General features: G+C 46.1%; 1 pseudogene; it reads left to right on the forward strand.

The window, feature by feature from the left end:
• The first annotated feature begins 4,674 nt into the window (after positions 1 to 4,674).
• LOC135052440 (5S ribosomal RNA) lies at positions 4,675 to 4,793 on the forward strand (annotated as a pseudogene).
• The last annotated feature ends 2,788 nt before the right edge of the window (positions 4,794 to 7,581 follow it).

The following is a 7,581-nucleotide window of genomic DNA, read 5'->3' on the forward strand; positions in this document are numbered from 1 at the left end:
TTGCCGAGCAGCTACTTGGTCGGGTTCAAACACTTTTGCAAAATTCTACAAGTTTGATACCCTGGCTGATGAGGACCTTGCGTTTGCTCAGTCGGTGCTGCAGAGTCATCCGCACTCTTCCGCCCGGTCTGGAGCTTTGGTATAAACCCCATGGTCCTTACGGAGTCCCCAGCATCCTCTAGGACGTAAGAGAAAATAAGATTTTAAACCTACCGGTAAATCTTTTTCTCCTAGTCCGTAGAGGATGCTGGGCACCCTTCCCAGTGCGGACTACATCTGCAAGACTTGTATATAGTTGTTGCTTTCATAAGGGTTATGTTACAGTTAGGATCGGTCTGTGACTGATACTGTTTTTTGTTCATACTGTTAACTGGTTGCGTATATTCCAGGTTATATGGTATGATTGGTGTGGGCTGGTATGAATCTTGCCCTTAGATTAACAAAATCCTTTCCTCATATTGTCCATCTCCTCTGGGCACAGTTCTCTAACTGAGGTCTGGAGGAGGGGTATAGAGGGAGGAGCCAGTGCACACCCATACTAAAAGTTCTTTATAGTGCCCATGTCTCCTGCGGAGCCCGTCTATACCCCATGGTCCTTACGGAGTCTCCAGCATCCTCTACGGACTAGGAGAAAAAGATTTACCGGTAGGTTTAAAATCTTATTTTCTCTAGTAGGAGCAGCGGTAAGACCTGCTATGGCTTCGGCCTGGGTAGCAAAGGCAATGGACGAATGGATAGAGGAACTAGAGAATGATATCTCTTCTCCTATTAGGGAGCAAGAGGATCTTTTTAGCCGTTAAAGACAATCTGCCCAATACTTGGAAGAAGCAGCAATTGATATGTGTACAGTTGCTTCTAAAGCTTCAGCCTTGACAGTAGCCGCTCGCAGAGCAGTTTGGCTACGTACCTGGAAGGCAGATGCGGAATCCAAGAAAGAATTGGAAGCATTGCCTTTCATTGGTAATATATTGTTTGGGAAACCATTATCGGATATCCTAGAATCAGAGGCTGAGTCAAAGAAGGTCAGATTTCCGGCTACTTATAACCCTAAGTCCAAGGGTTCAAAGTTTCGCTCATTTCGTTAGCAAAGCGAAAGCTAAAGAGGAGCCTAAGCAACCCCAGTTTAAATCCAGGGGTAGAAAGCAGTGGGTTAGCAAAAAGCCAGCTTCCAAGCCTGAACAGAAACCATCAGCCTGAAGAGACGGGCCTCCGCCTGGAGGATTCCAGGGTTGGGGGCCGACTCCTTCATTTTGCACACATATGGCAACAGTCAACAACAGATGCTTGGGTGCAGAAGGTGGTATCTCAGGGATATGGGTTCCCATTCAGGAGGCAGCCTCCTCAAAGATTTTTTTGTACCAGCCCGTCTCGTATAGAGTCGAAGGCCAATGCCCTGCAAGAAGCAGTCCGAAAATTACTGCAGTCAGGTGTGATTGTCCCAGTACCTCCATCACAAAGGGGACAGGGGTTTTACTCCAATCTGTTTCTGATCCAGAAGCCAAATGGGTCATATCGACCATTTCTCAATCTAAAAATGTTAAACAAATACATTTGGATCCCGAAGTTCCACATGGAGACTTTGCACTCCATAATGTTGGCCATGGAACTGGGAGATTACATGGTATCTCTGGATGTACGGGATGCTTACCTACATGTGCCTATAGCACTGTCTCATCAGTGTTACCTTAGGTTTGCCATCCTCCAGGAACATTTTCAGTTCCAAGCTTTGCCCTTCGGGCTAGCAACAGCACCCAGGGTGTTTACCAAGATCATGGTAGTTATGGCAGCTTTTCTGCGCAAACGGGATAAGAATATTCCCATACCTCGACGACCTGTTAATCTTAGCACATTCGCAAGATTTACTTCTGAGCCATCTTCAACAGACAATAGTTTGTTTACAGAGACACGGGTGGCTCATAAATTGGGAAAAGTCGTCTCTGAGTCCGTCACAGCGGATGGTTCATTTGGGGGCCATATTGGATTCAGACCTACAGAAGGTTCTCTTACCAGAGAAAAAGATAGTTAAGGTGCAGGTCATGGCTCAGGAAGCGTTGCACACCCAGACAACGTCAGTCCGTGCAGCAATGCGACTGTTGGGTCTGATGGTATCAACCTTCGACATGGTGGAATATGCGCAATTCCACTCCAGTCCATTGCAGCACCTGATTCTGACCAAATGGAATGGAAATCATCAGACGATAAAAAAGCAGATGATAAAGTTTCCAGTAAACGTAAAAAGGTCTCTAGCGTGGTGGCTACAGACAGACCATTTAAACAAGGGGAGACCCTTTTGGATAAAAGAATGGCAAGTCCTGACAACAGATGCCAGCCTGCAAAAGGCTGGGGTGCGGTACTCGGAAGCCTTTGGTTCCAGGGAAAATGGACCACAAGGGAAAGTCGCCTGCCGATAAATCTGTTGGAAATAAGGGCCATTTACTTGGCTCTAGTTCAGGCAAAGGACAGTCTGCAAGGAAGACCGGTCCAGATTCGTTCAGACAATGCGACAGCAGTAGCGTACCTCAATCATCAAGGAGGAACTCACAGCAGGAGACTGATGGAGGAAGTAACTCCCATTCTAAGATGGGCAGAACTCCATCTCCCAGCATTGTCAGCAGTGTTTGTCCCAGGTGTTCTGAACTGGGAAGCGGATTTTCTCAGTCGACACACCATTCAGGAAACCGAATGGGCATTACACCCAGAAGTGTTTCAGACACTAGTGAACAGATGGGGTCTACCAGAGATAGATCTCATGGCGTCTCGTCTAAACAAAAAAGTTCCAAGGTCAAGAACAAGGGACCCAGGAGCGGTCCTTGTAGACGCACTGTCAGGAGAATGGAAATTTCATCTGGCGTATCTGTTCCCTCCAATATCTCTGTTACCCAGAGTAGTGAGAAAAATAAAGCAAGCAAAGGGAGTAATAATTCTAATAGATCCAGCTTGGCCAAGAAGGCATTGGTACACAGATCTACTGAGGATGTCCGTTGAAGCACCGATACTACTCCTTCAACGTCCAGATCTGCTAAGGCAGGGTCCTTGTTGCCACAGTCATCTGGATCGCCTGTCTTTGACGGCGTGGCTGTTGAAACCTCTATCTTAGAAGCTAGAGGATTTTCAAGACGAGTAATCCAAACTATGCTTAGAGCAAGAAAGCCTTCTTCAGCTCGTGTGTATCATAGAATATGGCAAGCCTTTATTCATTGGTGTACTAGAAATAATTGGAATCCAAGATCCTTTCTTGGATTCAAATTCAAAGATAAAGTATCCAGGATTTTAGATTTTCTTCAAGCAGGATTGGATAAAGGTTTGAAAGTTGCTTCCTTGAGAGTTCAGTATCAGCGTTAACTGTATGGTTTCAGCGTAAGATTACTGATTTACAGGATGTACGTACTTTCTTTCAGGGAGTAGTACATATTCAACCTCCATTTGTTCCTCCTGCAGCTCCCTGGGATTTGAATTTAGTTCTTAAATTCCTCCAGGGTCCTCCGTTTGAACCGCTTAAGAGAGCAGATCTTAAATGGTTAACGGCTAAAGTGCTTTTTCTACTGGCAATGGTGTCAGCCAGAAGAGTGTCAGATTTAGGAGCATTATCGTGTAAGTCTCCTTTTCTAAGTTTTTTTCTAGACAGAGCAGTTCTCAGAACGAGATCTGGTTATCTTCCTAAGGTGGTTTCAAAGTTTCACCTGAATGAAGAGATTGTAGTCCCAGCTTTTCAGGTACCGGGACTATCTGCGGGGGAAGCATCGCTGGACGTAGTCCGAGCTTTAAGAATCTACATAGATCGTACTAGTGCCATCAGGAAAACAGATTCTCTCTTCATTCTCTACGGATTCCATAGAAGGGGATGGCCTGCTAGTAAACAGACGCTGGCGAGATGGCTCCGAATGGTAATATCAGAAGCTTATTCTCATGCAGATCTCCCTACTCCGGCTAATGTCTCTGCACACTCTACACGTAAGGTAGGTCCTTCATAGGCAGCACAACAGGGTGCTTCAGCAGAACAGATATGTAAGGCAGCCACATGGTCTTCCATAAACATACATCAGACATTATGCCTTGGATACTTTTGCCTCTCATGACGCAGACTTCGGGCGAAAGGTCCTCCTGTGTAATCAGGAGCGTCCCCACCACTAAAATTGGCTTTGGGAATCCCAATGTTATCCTGTGGATAATCCTGTGGACCCAGCCAGAGAAATAGACGTTATGGTAAGAACTTACAGTTGATAACGTGATTTCTCTTATGTCCACAGGTATCCACAGGGATCCCACCCTGACGCACCTGATTTGAGGATCTAGACAATCACTAAACCTCTTCCTTCTTATCGCCTAAACAGGTCTCTACCTGATGCTCCTGCCTAAATCGCTGTGGAAAGAACTGATCTGACTGAGTCAGTGGGCGGGACTATATGGTGAGGCCCCCGATGCATCCTGGGAGGCCAGAGAGCTCGTGACCGTGTTGGTGCCATTTCCGCTGTCGCTCAACCATATACCAATGTTATCCTGTGGATACCTGTGGACTGTTTAAAATAGGGAAGTGCCTCCCAAAATAGATATGCATGTCATTGATAGTGCAAAAATCTATATGGCCTCTACCGTCAAAAGAGGAATGGTTTTAAAAAAAAACCATATTGTCTTTGTCTAGGGCAGTCATAAGGCCAGCCATGACTTCACCTTGCATTCTACGGCCACACCACACTGGATAAGCCCAATCTCACTAAATCTTGGAAGCTAAGCAGTGTTGGGCCTGGTTAGTTCTTGGAGGGGGGACCACTTTGCAATACCAGGTGCTGTAGGTACATTGGGCTGAGGTACTGGAAGACAGGTTTTCAGCGCCTGCAAGGGAGCAAGGATCCCATGTAGCTCATATGGACACTAATGTTCTAGGGCATCAGCATTAACAATAGCTACTCGCAGAGCAGTTTGGCTTACATACATGGAAAGCTGATTCAGAATCAAAGAAGGTTCTGGAAACTTTGCCTTGGCTGGAAGTCTGTTTGGGAGGAGTTAAGTTATTCTGTAGTCAGAAACAGACTCCAAGAAGGTCACGTTTCCTTCCACATATAACCCCAAACCTAGGGGTCCGGTTTCGGCCTTGTCGGTCATAAAGGAACGTAACAGCCCTAAGAGAGTCAGTTTCCAAACCAGAAGGGGGCTGACTTCTTCAGTTTGCACAGATCTGGTAGCAGTCTACAAACAGATGCCTGGGTGCAAGTAGCGGTATCTCTAGGTTATGCTTTCCCTTCTAGAAGCATCCTCCTAGAATTTTCTTCTGTTTCAGTCTGTCTCGGGTAGAGGCGTAGGCGAGAGATTTGAATGAAGCAGTTCAGAAATTGCTTCTGTCAGGAACAGTCACTCCGGTAACCCATGCACAATGGGGGGGTTTACTCCAACCTGGGTCAAAAAGGATCCCTCGCACCATTCTCAATCTCAAAAAGTCTAAACCAGGGGTTCTCAAACTCGGTCCTCAGGACCCAACACAGTGCATGTTTTGCAGATAACCCAGCAAGTGCACAGGTGTATTAATTACTCACTGACACATTTTAAAAGGTCCACAGGTGGAGCTAATTATTTCACTTGTGATTCTGTGAGGAGACCTGCAAAACATGCACCGTGTGGGGTCCTGAGGACCGAGTTTGAGAACCTGTAGTCTAAACAGATAAATTTGGGTACAACGGTTCACATGGAGACATGGCACTCCATAGTTTGGTGGGGAGCCAGTAGATTACATGGTATTCCTGGATATGTCAGGAATCTTACCTTCAGGCTCCTATAGCACTGTCTATCAGTGTTATCTCAAGTTTTACCATCCTTCAGCAACATTTCAGTTTTAGGCCTTACCCTTTGGGTTAGCCACAGCCCCAGAGTATTTACCAAAATGATTATGGCAGTTTATCTCCGCTAGCAGGGGATAAGAAAATTGCCATACCTTGACCACCTTATTATCCTGGCACAAATACAGGAAAGGTTTGTGTGCCATCTACAACACACAATAACTTGTCTGCAGAGGCACGGGTGGTTTGATGCACCGGGCTCGTCCATATATTACCGCCCACCGACTCAGTCAAATCTGTTTTTTGTTTGGTGCGGCAGGAGCTGGACCATGGTCACAGGGCTGCTGTGTTTTGGCAGCCCTGAGCTTTATTTGATTTATTTTTATAGTCTTACTATGTTTTTGAGTGATCTTTCCTAACAGCGTCTTACACGCATATTGGAGTCGCTCCAACAACTCTCCGCCGGGTCGCAACAACGCTTACCCACGGTACAAGTGCTGTCTCGACGGGCGTCTGTGTTCTGTGTCGGATGTTACTAGCAGGTCCAGCAGACGTTACCAGGCTGTGGCCGGAGCACGGGGAGAAGGTAAGGTATCGGTTCCGCCTAGAAGGGGAATACGGACATAGCTGCACTGTTTTTGGGGGAGAGTACCAAACAGTAGCTGGCGCGCCGCCACCACAGGTGCTCTAGCGCTAGGCTTTAGTGATCATAAGGCACCAGGATTAGTTTGAGTCTGCGATCCCTAGGGTTGATGTCAGCAGAGGGGAGTCAGACGCTCTCCTGGTCACCCCTCCCCCCAGTTCAAACCAGTTTCCGTGCGTCTCCCGCCATGAACTTATTGCCTCACTTCCATCTCAGATGCTACCACGAGGGGACTCTGTCGCAGCATAGGCCGCTGCGTCTGTATACACTAAGGTTTACCGCTAAGAGACTGGGTCGCAGACATGAGCGTCTGCATGCACCAATGTTCACTGAGAGTCTGTGTCCATTAAAAATTACCGGAGCAGCAGTGTGCACTAGTAGCGTCTGGATCCACTCAGCGGTTGCTAAAACGTATCGATCCTGGAAGTGGGGTGAGTCTCCCTGTATCCCACTCTACAGAGTAAGGGTTATACAGCACTAAATTTCTATCTATTGTTGTTAGTATGAATAGTTAAGTTTAGTGCCTATTGCATATGAGTTTTGTACAATGCTGTGGTTTTCTCCGCAATTGCGTCTGAATACATTTAAAATAACTGTATAGTACATAGTTGAAATGTGTGTGTAGTTGATAACATGCTCATATGACTAATATATAATGTGGCTGACTGCTAGTGTGATTGCTGACTTTATATATGTTTGTCAGTGTTTTTTCTGAACCTCAATGCTGGTGCTTGGGTTGGGGTCAGATTGATATCACTTTTATGCAGATAAAGTGTTTTCAGTCACAGATTGTGTAGTATACTGTGGAAAAGCTGATTGTTTATCATGTCTTAAGAGCGGCAAAGGTGACGAGGTTACAATAACAGTAGCAATAACACTCAAAACATGTTTATCCTGCAAGGTGGGGTTAATAACTCAATCTTTGGCAAATGAGGGGTTATGTGCAGTGTTTTTCATTTCAGCAGATTACAAGGCAGATCCCTGTTCAACAACAAATAGATCCACCTTGGGCCATATTTGCACAAACCCTATCTAGTATAGCTAACAGGTTGGTCCCGGCAGCTCCAACCGCAGGAATAGGGTACACTATTAACCCATACATGCAGCTCCCATCTTATGGTACAGCCCCTACAGCTTCTACAAGTCAACAAGCTGATAAACCAAGGGTAA

Source organism: Pseudophryne corroboree, chromosome 2, assembly GCF_028390025.1.
Source record: "Pseudophryne corroboree isolate aPseCor3 chromosome 2, aPseCor3.hap2, whole genome shotgun sequence".
Classification (NCBI taxonomy): domain Eukaryota; kingdom Metazoa; phylum Chordata; class Amphibia; order Anura; family Myobatrachidae; genus Pseudophryne; species Pseudophryne corroboree.